A 13,790-nucleotide genomic window follows, 5' to 3' on the forward strand; every position below is an offset into this window, starting at 1 on the left:
CACACACACCCACACACACACGCTGCAAAATGCACAGGCAGACCGCTGAGAGCGACTTGTTAGAGACACTGACACAGTTGCTCATTAGACAGTTTCTTCTTGGATTGGGGCCAAATATCTGCAGGTCACAACTCATTGAAGTAACAGGCAATGTAAATCACTGACGCATGGAAGTGCTGAAAAGCAACACAAGACTGTTTCATCATTATTTACCATATTTGTGTCACATTTTGCTTATGACTGTAAAGAAACGGAATACAAAGTGTTAGCGTTCATACTAAGAACCGCCATGAGATCAATGTTTTCTTTTCCTTCACCACAGCAGAGCTGCTCTGAGATTGTACAGTACAAGTCAAGTCACGTGTATTTGTGTAGCACATTTCAGCACAAAGGCAGTTCAATGTGCCTTACACGGCAAAAATGTAACACAAAAACCAATTATGAAACAAGCAGTGCCATCATCAAAATCACCAAGAAGAGTAATCATAAAAAACTAGATTAATCGATGTTCCAGTTGTTTTCAATCAAAGGCAACTCTAAACAGATGTGGTTTTAGTTTTGATTTAAAGGACCTCAGTGTTTCAGTTTTCCGGACGTTTGCGCCAGACTAGTGAAGAATAAAAAAAGGAATTGTGCTTGTATTTAAGTCTCTAACATCGTCATTTACTCCACTGATTAACTCCACTGTCGCCTTCAAGAGGGTTGTGGGGTTTTCTGCTAGGTGCTAAGAACGTTTTGAAGAAAAATAATGTGAAATAGATCTACAAATTAAGTTGCTTTTCACTACTGAGGAAGTCTTGATGATGAAAACAGATGGACATTTCCCATTTAAAAGCTGAGTTTATATTCTGTGTTCAATATTTCAAAATTGTAATATTCAGATAATTAAATAAGGCCTGCTGCATAATAATTTAGGCCTGTACTCAGGTCTAAGTTGCTGTCATAAATGATAAAATGGCTGGCGTAGAAAATCCACCCAAGTCGTGAAGAATGAGCCTTAAAGTTGAAGTAAATCTGCCACACATTTACTTTTCTGAACTTGCCTCGGAAAGGCCCCAGCTTAGCAGTGCTTGTTAAACGTTATAGAAATAATGGCCTAATCGAAGAGCCGATTTTATAAAGTAATAGCCAATAATTGAGTCATTGTAAATCTCAGGGTTGAATTTGTTCAGCAGACACTAAATATATTTGTTGCATCCCTATAAGTCAACACAAAAGTTGGTTTATGTGGAGATCATGTTCTCTAACGACCAGGAAAGTCCAGAAGGGTTCACACCTGCTCTCTCCTTCTCAACAAGCGATAACTGTTTGGGAAACTGGAATATTTTTGTGAACATTAGGACATGCCGTGCAGTCCTTTGTCACTCCAGCCATACATTTATGTGCACATGCTTACCCTCCCCTAAGGGTAAGACTGAAGGTCCAGCCTCCATTTCTCATTAACCCACTGGCTGGATAAATCAAAGAGCAGGGCAGGACGGGAGACCCTCAGCCTTGGCCATTCAGATAACAAGAACACCCTAAACCATTCATAGCCTACAGCCCAGTGATATATGGATCTGCGGAGGCTAATAGCAAAGTATTGACAGGGAAATGGTGTGCTTATCCTGCTCCTGCATGCTGGGGAGAGGTCCCCAAAGCAGATGGGATACACATCAGGGAGAGGGAAAGAGGATGAGGAGGGTGAGTGGATGAGATAGAACTGTACTGGGACAAATTAGGTCCTTTATTGCTTTATTTCAGCTAATTTGTTCCTTAGTTTGAGTACAGAAAATAGTTTCCTCTTGTTTATGTGACTGGTAAGGGACTGGTCATTCCTGCAAATGAGCATCTACTAACAGCCAACAGTTAACATCTACATCATAAGGTGCTGAAATAGTCTGTGGCAGCAGACATCTTTGTGAATATTTGTACGGTACACAAACACCTAGGAAGGATCTTTCACTCACATTTAGCTGCTTTCGCAAAGGCCCTTCAAAATGTCCTGACTAAACTTTTGCATTTAGCCACAACAACCTCTCACCCTATGCCAAAGGTGTCTAGAATCTCCAACATTTAAATGTTTTATGACCCAGAAGAGTTACGCTTAAAGGGTTTTGTCTGAAGATCTTCAAATATGGCAATGATAAGTTTTTTTCCCCCATATTTGCTTCTCCTTAAAGGAATTTGTTACTTTACTTTAAATTTAGCAAATCTGTAGATCTGTCCCCCATTTTAAAAATACTGGTACAAAATTATTTCTTGAATAGCGCCCCAAACATTTACAAATTTCATTTGAGATTGGTGGATCAAGTCCATTTCGCAACTTTTATCCCAGAAGTTGAAGAGCCTGAAGAAGCTGAAACACCCAGAGAGGAACAAAAAACAAAACAAAACTAAACTAAACAAAAAACATGATCAGACAATTGCAAACAAAGACTAATCTACTAGTCACACTGAGTTCTTGTATAAAATGTTTGTATTTTTATATGTTATAATAGTTTATATTTTTTATGTATCTTTTGGGGGGGTATTGCATGCTTTGTTATTTATGGCAAGTCTTGTGTGAGTTTCTCACAAAGTTTTAGTTTCACTTTTCCTTCCTATCGTTCAGTTTGTCATTCAAAGTGAGGAGCCACTGGACATCCCAAAACCCAGCACCAGGGAGAGCAACACTGCTTATTAATATAACATTGATTTATTTAATAAATTATGAAACTGAATACTTATGTAAATTGCTGTATTTTAATGACGTTTATGAAAGCGAGGTGGTTTACTGTGGAATGTCTTTATAGATTAGTATAGTTTATAGTGGGCTGTATAAGATTGCAATAGCCATGTTGCACAATGTCTCTATGTGTCGGAAATTTGAAGCCTAATTGGATTCAAATTTAGAAGATTATTGCTACAAGGTCTGTACTTCTTTCACACAGGTACAGTACATTTCTCATGCCAGCACACAGAGCTGCAGGAGTACAAAACACACAAGCTAGAGCAAATAATACGTTTCTCTAATAGGAGCCAATAGATCACGATATATCCTACCTCCCTGTGGTAGAGTCTTTAATGCTGGAGTCAGTAGGTTATCGCTGTGGGCGCTGCACCTCCTTCCCTTATGTGCCAGCTTTATCAAGTACAAGCAATTCTTCTTGTGATGTGGTCATGGATGCAGAAGATGGGCCGTAATGACCACACTTTATCACCAGCCTCAGAGAGGATGTAGGGAGAAACTTGCAGCTTCTGATGTCAGATAAAGATGTGAGCAATGTGATGTTATTGGACCAATAGGCATCATTTAGGTCAAGCCCAGTTTGAGCCACACCTGAAGTAGTTTAGAGTTATCACTGGAGTAGAAACAGCCGAAACACTACAATAAAAGCTGCGGGGCCCAGTCAGTGAAACAGGAAGAGAGAAAGAAAAAAGACAGAAAGAAGGAAAAAAAGAAAGAAAGAACCTGCTTATTACTATCTTTTTATTTCTGTAGTTCACAGAAATAAAACAGAAAGCAATAAAGACTCTTCCTGCACACTGCGTCGTAAAATTTGAACTTTTTTGTTTGCATTTTGTCACATAACTACCTCCAACCTCTGTATATTTTATTGTTTGTTTTATGTTACAGACTGACGCTAAATAAGCATAGTGAAATCAAAGAATAAGTATATTGGCAAGGAGACAAGCAGCTAAGATGTCGATAGTAACCTTAGAGGAGCTGCAGAGATCCACAGCTCAGGTGGGAGAGTCTATTGGCAGGTCAAATACTATTCATGCACTATGCAACCAGACCTTTATAGAAGAGTGGAGTGGTGGCATAAAGCCACATAAAGTCCCCTTGGGAATTTGCCAAAAAAAATCATATCAGAGCCACTCTGGTGTTCTGGCAAGATGAGACCACAGTAAAACTTTTTGACCTACATGAAAATGTTACCTGTAGTACAATACCTTACACTGTACTTCACTCTGAGCACACTATTCCCATGGTGAAGCGTAGTGGTGGTGGTGGTATCATGTGTGGAAATGGATGTGTTTTTGCAGGGAAAGGAAAGCTGGTCAGAGTTCATAGGAATTCTGATGCCAGTCAATGCAGGACAATCAAAGAAGAAACCATGTTAGAGACTGTGCTCTAAATTTGCTGAAAAGGGTACATTAAAATAGTTTATATGAAAGCATGGATTACAATGGCCTAATCAAAGCTTAAATCTAAATTAAATTTTATGGCAAGGCTTCAAGCATATTTTCACAGATGCTCTTCCTTTGAATTTGAGCCAGCTTGCACAAATAATAAGCAAACATTTTGAACTCTAGATGTGCTAATAAGGTAGAAACCTGCCCCAAACGACTTGTAGCTGTAAATGTTTCCCTGAGGGGAAGGTGGAGCAAATATAACCACACGCCACACTTTTCAGATCATAATTTGCTTAAAAGTTTGAAAAAAACATGTTTTCTTTCTCCTCCACACCATGGTTATGCACTTCTTAACTGCATAAAGTCCCAGTTAAATAGTAAAAGAAAAGAGTCACGGTTACAAACATACATAAAACCAAATGGATCTAAACTGGATTTTTTCCAGTGTGAGTTGATGTCAAATCTGCTGTTTGTCAGTTTTGTACCAATGAGCAATGTGACAAAACAACAGACCATCATCACGTGCATGTCTCTGTAGCTCTAAAGGGGGCGGGGTTCACCAACAACCAAATATATACATCTGGATGTCAAGTACTGCACTGAGGCCTGTCCCTGTTCACAATTACCCGCTTGACATCTTTATAGTTTCATGGCAGAGTTCCTCTCCAGCAGAAGTGGGCACAGAAAAAGCAAGTGTGCCAAAGTGGCTCCACAGTGCCGGTGTGAGACACCAGAGTTTTGTGTTGAAATAATTAGCCTGCTTAGCTGCCATCTGGGCTCTAGTAGCTGCTGTGTGGCATGAGCCAGGTGCTTCATGGATAATACTACAGAGAGACATGCAGCAGATGCTCGTGTGTGGATCTGCCCAGCTTGGCAAAGATCTGGATTCAGCTAATCCCTGCTGCACTTTGTGGAAAAACCCACTAGAGGGAATACAGAGGAGGCTGCTTTGAGCATAGTGTCATGAAGCATGCCGCTTTAAAGCCTTTAAAGCAATAACAATAACGTGTCGAAATGAAAAGTAAACTTTTCTAAAGTCAGCAACATTACATGCTATGAACCTGCATTCTCACCAGGACTGAATCTGAGATCCATCCATCTCACCTGACATAAAACCTGAGCCAAACGATCAGTGCTCTTATCTATGAAACACAGGGGCTGCTTAATTGCTGCCCCTTCCCCTTTGCAGTTCAAAATCTAAAGAGGTATAAACATTTTTTGAGCAGTTCAGTAGGCCAGTAACTTGATAAGGCCCCTGGATTTACTCGATGAGCTTAGAAAGTTCCTGAGCAAGCAGCAGGCATGTGGTTGTTGTTCCCAGAGGGCTGGGAAACCGTATCTGCCCTGAAGGAGCATCCTCTTTGGTAAGCACTTCTTATCCAGGCCATCACGGCAGGCCGATAGCAGGAGGGTAATATCCAGTAACTGCAGCTTTATGTGCGATCCAATACTTGGATCAATCTCTAGGACAAGGAGGATTGCCATTAACCCCTGAGATTTCTCTCACTTTATTGTAGAGCTTTTCTTTCCTAGATACTGAAGGAGAAATAAGGAAATCATAATCAAGACGGAAAAAACTGTGTACTTTATAATTATGAATAAGAGAGAGGGTTTTATTTTTACCAAAAAAAAAAGATGAAAAACTTTATGGCAAATTAGCAAGGTAAGGCAGCTGATTATATGTAAAAATGAACACACTCTAACGTGTTTTCCTGCGAGTGCGAGCAAAACTATGTTCTTCTTGCACCTGGAGGTGAAATGACACACAGATTCATCTGTCTGTGTCTACTTATCTTTGTTTGCATTCAGGCATGTGTTTGAGAGTGTGTACGTGTCGAGAAAGCCAGAGAGTTCTCAGCAGAGAAGGCATGAACAGAAAAGAGACGGTGACTTCCTTTCAAACTCTGGATACTTTTGGGAGTGTTGTCCAACACGCTCTTCCATGTGACTGAGAGAAAGAAGCGCTAGACTGAAGCCAAGACTCGCTGCACTGACAGAACATTTCTGCCACATTCACTGAATATAAATGAATCGTCCCTGAAATCAGCAATTCGTTTATAGAGGGATGAAACGAATGACAGAGCGATGCAAAATTGTCAAATCAGCAGTAAAATTTACAAATTTACAATCTGGGCAACTGAAAAACATTTTTTTTTCAGATCTCAAGTTAATTCAAAACTGACTCAAGATGTTTTGTGCAATAAAACAAAACAATTTCTCTTGGTGTAATGAATTGCAGAGTGAAGTCCCATTCTACTCTCTTATGAAAAAATTATTTGGAACAAAATAGGCACTATTTTATATATATATATATGTTTTTTAATTTGTTTTGTTGTGTCACACACTATCTCCACATATAATAATATAATAAATCACTAAATCATTCATCTTAAGAATTATTTTACATGGTGGTAGAAAATATAACAATTTTTTTATTAGTAAACAAAACACATAGATCGACAGAAACAATTCTCCAAAACACAAAATTTCAAATATTTTGAGAAGCTGAAAACTGCACAGGAGTTTTCTAAAATCTAAGCAACTCAGGTCTGCCTAAAAGTGTGACAAGTCTCACTTACCTCGACTGTTTCCTTTCACAGGCAGGTCAGGACCCTGAAGCTCGATCGCAGCAGCAGAACAAGAGGACTGAGTGCATCCCCTCTTCTCCACAGCAAATGTCAGAGGCCACTGGGCAGTCGGCTGCTCCCGCCTGTATCACGGTCCACCCAACGCTGGTGCAGAAGAGCCGCCGGTCTGGCTTGTGGCCGGTCAGCCCGAGAGGACCGGTCAGCTGGCCTCAGCAGAGACAAGGCAGACGGGCACACGGGGAGACGAGCTGAGCCGGACTGGGCTCTGCTGGAAGGCTTTTTCGCCTCTCCTTCTCTGAATGAAAGCAATCCCTAAGAGTGAATGGGTAATGAGAGACTGGCTCCTGAGATTTTAGCTTTCTTAATCATGTTCATAATTAATTCAAGAACATTGATAATTTCATTACATTCTTTTTGTCTTATCAATAAATGATGTGCCTGCACTTTTGGTCTTGTGTATACGAGGAGAGAGGGAGGAAGAGAGGGAGTGAGGGATAAGAGGAGTAATACTGCACTAAAAGCACAGGAGATGGAAAATGATACAAACAGGGATGTGGTAATTATAATCTTTGACCAAGCCACTGGAAGCACAATATGAAGTCAAGTGGGTACAAATAATTAATAAGGCCTCCTGGAGTGTGTGAGTGTGTACGTGTGTGACTGTGGCGGGGGAGNNNCAAAAGTCTCCGTTGAACAATATTTCACCGACCCTGAGAGTGGATATTTTTACAATAAAAAAATAAAGAAAACATTCTTTAAATGCATGTTCACATACGTCTCTAATAGACCAAGCAGTTATACACTCGCCTTTAATCCTCACCTTTAAACGGGGGTAGATGCTGGAGGATGGCTGTCTCATGCTGCCCTTCAGATCCAATAAGAGCTCAGGTTTCAGTGCATTAGTGCATCGATGCAGTTTTCAAAAAGACCACTCTCCTCCCACCCTTCTCCCCTCTTCCAGTGCTCCCTGTTAGGTCACAAGAAGAAGAAGAACAACAAAAAGAAGAAGAAGAAGAAACCAGATCAATTTTCTGTCTAGCACATAGTTCCCATTTATCTAGCAGCAAGAATAATGAGATATTGCATTTTTAATAGTTCATCCTCAGAATATTAAATAACCCTTCACCTCCGTGTGCGTGCTTTATCAGTTGAACTTTCTGTTTAAAGCTGATCTGAAAATAGAACACGAAGGAGGAGGTGGAAGAGGTGGGGGGAAAGGCGATGTAATGGATATCCCTGTTTCCTAAAAATGGCTGTGACGATGATTGAGAGTGAGGAAGATTCTGACTCACAGTCTTCTCATTTGCCCTGAAACGCAACACGCAGATGGATGGCTACGAGCGGCGTAATCTGACAGTGAGAGATTGGCAATCCTGCCAAAGGTCTAATCCCACACCTAAATACTGTCGGAGAATTTGTTGATGCATCGGGATCAATCTGAGGCAACGTGCAAATTTACAACAGCACTGAAGCACTGCTGTGAGCTCAGGGAAGTTTTCCGTCTTAAGTCATCAATATCCGTAAAGCTCTCTGTAGGTATTTCTTTTTCACTTAATTTGTGACAAAATTACAGAGTTAAAGATTTTTTTTTTTTTTTGCACAAAATTGGGCTCATTTGACCAAAAAAAAGCAGGGCTTCGGCATAACTGGTAAGACTGTGCAATTTGTCTTTTTCTAATGGATTTCCAGCTTGTGACACACTACAATATAGATTCGTAAAGCTATATGAGGCATTAGAGATTCAAGTACTTTATGTCCTATTTATTCCTTATGTGCCACAGGCCCCCCGTCTTGAGATATGACCAGCTCGAGAAACCTTTAATAAAATAAAAAAGTAAAAAAGGGGAAAATAGAGATTTACAACAGGCCATTTTGACAGAAGATTTGATATAAGGTGTTCATAACAAGTTTTGCATTTTGTTCCAGGTCCCCTCACACACATTTTAATCATTTTTATGTGATCTATGTATGCAGCACTCATCCTCTCTCTGTCACCCAAACCCTCCAATGTGTCTCTCTTAAACAGATTGCTACAATACTTGTAATGATGGTCCTTCCCAGCTGTGCTGCAGGAGAGGGGAAGGGAGCAGCAGGCTCTAGTATTACCATAATACCCACTCCCTCCCTCTGCTGTCCCAAGGGTCCGTGTGTGGCAGCACTGGGACGTGGGGTAACTCTGCTAACTGCTGTGGAGGGGACTCAACTGGCTGCTGGTCCTGCAGGCTTTGTGAATTTGTGCGAGCGTGTGCGTCCGTGTGTGTGTGTGTGTGCGTGCGCGCGAGTCTGTGTGTGAATGTGACAGGGCTGAACCTGCCTGTGGGCGATGTAATAAAAGCGCCACGCTCTGCTGGTGGTGATGGTGGCAATGCTGCCGTAGCTGCAGAGGAGGGGATAAATATAAAGCAAGGAGGAGTCAGCCCCTCAAGTCACGGCTTGACTTACATCCTAATAATTAGGCTCCTTTCCAATAAAACAGGGATTTGTAGCCATGCATCTCTTTTACTTCTGTTTGCTATTCTGCAGCAAAGACAAATGCAAGATCTGCTGCAGGATGTGGGTGAAGCAGGAGCCTTTGAAAAGATTGAATTTAAGCAACAATGAAACAACATGAGCAGAGCGTGGCCAGGATGCTAGATTGTAATTATAACATCATTTCAGTAAACATTATTTCCAACTTAATATGTTTTACTTTAAGCCATTAGGTCCTTCTTGAAATGATACAAAAAAGAAAACGCATTCACAACTGTCTCTGAATTTTTGAAAATCAATAAATGAGCCCTGGAGGTTACTATTACATGTTACCCTAAACCTTGCAATTTATAATTTTGCGTAATATTCTCAAGATTACATTTCTCAGCTCTATCAATCAACTGAATTTGGCCCCAATTTGATCCAACTCTATTTCTAACTCAATAGCCTGCAGTGGCTGGGTTAAATGTGCACATCCATGTTAAAATATCTGAAGCCTTAAAAAACAGAGACCAAGACAAATTATCTCCAAACCTTTAACACCTTCAGTGAAAAAAAAAATCCTTCATGTAGAAATCATATCTAGGAAAAAATGGTACAGTAAATAAACACACCCTTAAACTAGCTGCTTGTTGGACAACTTCCTGATTTTATTTCAGCATTTGGTGTTCCAGGGTATACACCACAATTACAGTCTGATTTACCTGAAATAAAGGTCAGCTACAGCAGGAGTTTGCTAAAGTTTGTTCATTTGATTCCAACAACTGTATAAGAATTTCAGCTGAGAGAAAAGAACAACAGTGACATTGGGAAAAACAGGACAATTCCCCCCAAAATTGTTGAAAATAGAAACTGGTCATGAAGTTGCCAAGAGCCTGACAGTAACACTGAAATAATAACTGTCTGGTAATCACAGGTTGTGTGACAACAGACTCCTGGATTCTCAATAGGTCTGCACTAAGCAGTAGGAATAAAAGACAGAAGCCTTTTCTTCCAAATAAAATGTTTAGGGCGGCCAAAAATACACTAAAACCTTGTGGAATTGTGATGAAACTAAACTTGGTCTTTTTACACTAAGCAAGCCTGATATTACTATATAATATATATGCTGGTCGCAGCATCATGGTCCTGGCTTATTTTCTTTCAGAGGGAACTAAATTTATTATCAAGGTGGATGAAATCATTAATAACTCTTAAGACCACTCAGTTTTGACTCAAAACCTTTGCTGTAGGTGTCTGTTACGAAGCTTATGATAAAAAGTATTTTTAGTTAGCATGAAATAAAGGCAGAATATGCACCTAATGCAACAAAAATATGTCTCTATCAGAAGAAAACTAAAGTTTGGGAATGGCCAAGTCAAAGTTCAGAACTAAATCTTGCAGAAAATAACATGGATTCACCTGGAGAGAGCTAAGCAAGGCAAAGTGGAGTTAAATTAAGTCAAAAGGTGGATAAACAAAATACTAGATTAAGGCTTGCACACTCATTTAAACATTTTTTTAAGCATTTTATTTAGATTTTTATTATCATTGTTATTTTATTCATTTATTTCTTTTATTTCCCTCAGACAGATTTGTTTCCTTTTCAGTTGAATTGTACAGTCATGTGACATTTAAGGTAGAACAACTTTGGAAATGATTCTTCAACAAGGATGTATTCTTATAGGGCATGACAACATCTTGCTTTTAACATTACTCTCCTTAGATGTCAGCTGATGCTTGTGTCTGCAAATCTGAAAAATTCCCAAAATTCAAACTGTGCAGAATTTTCACAGTGCCAGACACACAGAGGCAGGTGGGGGCTGTGTGTATGTAGGAGAGAGAGAGAGAGAGAGAGAGAGAGAGAGAGAGAGAGAGAGAGAGAGAGAGAGAGAGAGAGAGAGAGAGAAGCGAAAATTGAATCTTTGAGAGAGAGAGAGAGAGAGAGAGAAATTGAGAGAGAGAGAGAGAGAGAGAAAGAGAGAGAAGGGATGTGCAGGATGGTGGTCCAGGCAGGGGGTATCAGGCTAATTAAAGCAAGCATTTGTCAGAGATTAAGCCTTAAACAGAAAAGGTCATCTGAGCACCAGAGCGCACAGTTTCGCTGCTGTGCTCTAAGGGCAATCTAAACCTTTCCAAGCTAAATGGTAAAGATGCTATTTGAAGGGGGAGGGTGCCGAGATCCTGACCAGCGACAAGACTGACACTCGGGTCATTGGTTCTTTACTGTCCATTACACATGCTGGTCAAATCTGGCAATCGGTGTCATTTAGGGATGAAAAATAAGCACCAGGACAAGATCAATAGATGCAGCCATCTGTACCAGCTGTGATTAATTGACTGTCTCCAATTAATGACTGGATTGTTGCAAAGCAATGCAATGTCAGCAGAACAATGCTTATTTGACTTATTTCAACCAAAATTTGTTTATTTTTGCTGGCATACCATCGGAACAAATTTATTTACCAGTTCAGGCAGCATCTGTTGGTTTACTGGAGTAAACTGGAAAGTTTTTTTTCTTTCTTTCTGATGGCATCATGTATTTTAGGTGCTTTCTGAAGTCATTTGCAGTAGTGAAATGAAGGCAGACATTCACATGGCTTATTTTAGTTTATAAGACATAGGGACTAAAAATATTTGAAAACTGTCTTTCATGGTGTTTCAAAGGTCTGTATGCATTAATATTTCCTCATTATAAGCAAACAGCGAGCAGTGACACAGAATATTGCCAAATAAATTGCAGTAAAATTTCAATATTCTCTGTAATTTATCCAACCTTATTCATATTGGACGTTTACTCTGAAGAGCATCGCATAAAACCACTGGGGATATGAAAAATGAGTAGGAACAACTGCTGGCTTATGATCCATTTAATAAACTATTGAAAACAGTCCAACAAGTACTGGTGATGTTTTTAATCTGGGATCAGTGTACAAGGTTATTTTGCACTCAGTCAATTGTAATCATATTAGATCCCGAGAAGATGTCCTGGTTTTAGATACGACGAAGCGCAGGACGTGTAACCTCAGGCATGAGTAATGGCCCTACAGGGTTAAACTCTGGTACTGATGTAATTTGACATATTTTTAGTGGGATTTATGCTAATATTAGGCCACTCTGAATAGATATTCATAAATTCAATCATTTTTATCTGAGACAATGACATGCGAAGTAATATATGGTAGTTTTTATATGGTGGGACTTTAAAAGATTAAATGATACAGGTCATATCAAGTTAAATATTGGTCTGTGTTATATTGTTTCTGTTTTTCCCCGAAAATACAATGACTACAAACCAAATTACACGTTAAAAAAATATAGTTTTTCTATAAATTATATTTATATATCTGAACGACTTTCATCTTGATAAATAGATTTACTGGCTTATGAGAAGAGAATATTTATATGATGATGGGAATCTGCTAATTTATTTTTTTGCTATATACTAAACTCTTGTATGTACTCTAAGGTGTTTTTCTGTGTATCCTGTGACAAGCAAATCCCACTGTTTAGCTTGTCTTGGTGATATATTAATGGTGAGTTCAGCCCTTTTATTAACTTCATCAACTGACTTTTTCACCAGCAGACGTGGCAGTTTCTGTGTGCATTTGTAGTCCTATTTATACTGAACAGTGAGAGCATTGCAGCTTCAAGAACAAACTTTTTCCCTTCCAAGTTCAGCACCTTTTATATGTCAACTCAAGTGGAACAATACAATTAATAAAGCCCACAAGAACAGATCGTCATGTTTTTTAAATGGGCTGAAGTTCATCTTATGGACTTATTTACCTTAATTTAACTTAATTCTTTTGCTTTTGCTGTGCCACCTTCTTTTTTGTGTTAATTTGACTCAAAACGTACACTCTAAAAGGAAAATAGTTGAGCCAACTTAATTGAATTGCTTCCATAGGTAACAAGCAATTCAATTAAGTTTATCCAACTTAATTTATTAAGTTAAACCAATTCAATATATTCAAATGATCCAACTCAATTTGTTAATTTTATTTAACAAATTTATTAAGTATGTTTAAGATAACAGATTCAAGTCACTCTTTCTCAAATCATTTATTTTATTCTAATATACATTTAAAATCTTTTTGTCTTAATTCTACAGAAAGTCAACTCAAACTTTTAAGTAGTTCCAAACTAAATATTTTGGGCTGCAAACTTCGTAGTTTGCAGCCTAAAACTCTTTTTACAGTGTCCTCTAAATATACTCTAATTTAAAAGTTACAAATCTTTTCCTTAAAGGACGTTTTTACTTTGACTTTACTTGAAATAATTAAGTTCAATGCCATATTTGTATCCCACGTCTGACCATGACTCAAGCTGACCAGGGGCAGATTCCCTGGTATGCGTCTGTGGCTCTGTGGGTAGAGTAGTCATATTGTGATCGGAAGGTTGTAGGTTCAATTCCAGCTTCCTCCTGCCACATATGGATATTGGTGTGTGAATGTGACTCTAATGTGAAGTGCTTTGAGTAGTCAAAGTGACTGGAAAAGTGCTGTGTAAGTTCAGTCCATTTACCATTTTTTGAAGTAAACTAAATGATTTGAGTAAGACTGACTTACTGTAAATCTGTTATCTTAAACATAATAAATTTGTTTAAAAAATTAACAAATTGAGTTGGATGATTAGAATATATTGAATTGG

The 13,790-nt window shown here is 38.9% G+C and overlaps 2 long non-coding RNA genes across 4 annotated transcripts in view; one reads left to right on the forward strand and one right to left on the reverse strand.

Moving 5' to 3' along the window:
* LOC103461990 (uncharacterized) overlaps positions 1 to 2,657 on the forward strand; it is a 10,840-nt gene extending 8,183 nt beyond the window's left edge. The window contains exon 4 of the long non-coding RNA XR_533250.2: positions 2,594 to 2,657. This is a non-coding gene — a long non-coding RNA (uncharacterized LOC103461990). The remainder of the gene's footprint in view (positions 1 to 2,593) is intronic.
* The window catches only part of LOC103461991 (uncharacterized), a 41,040-nt gene that overhangs the window by 20,153 nt on the left and 7,097 nt on the right, over positions 1 to 13,790 (reverse strand). For 2 of the 3 annotated variants that reach the window (XR_533253.2, XR_533251.2), the window contains exons 2-3: positions 7,510 to 7,656; positions 6,681 to 7,001 (exon numbers count right to left, since the gene is read on the reverse strand). This is a non-coding gene — a long non-coding RNA (uncharacterized LOC103461991). The remainder of the gene's footprint in view (positions 1 to 6,680; positions 7,002 to 7,509; positions 7,657 to 13,790) is intronic. The other variant, XR_533252.2, reaches the window with a different exon arrangement.

This window comes from Poecilia reticulata, linkage group LG3 (assembly GCF_000633615.1).
Source record: "Poecilia reticulata strain Guanapo linkage group LG3, Guppy_female_1.0+MT, whole genome shotgun sequence".
Classification (NCBI taxonomy): Eukaryota; Metazoa; Chordata; class Actinopteri; order Cyprinodontiformes; family Poeciliidae; genus Poecilia; species Poecilia reticulata.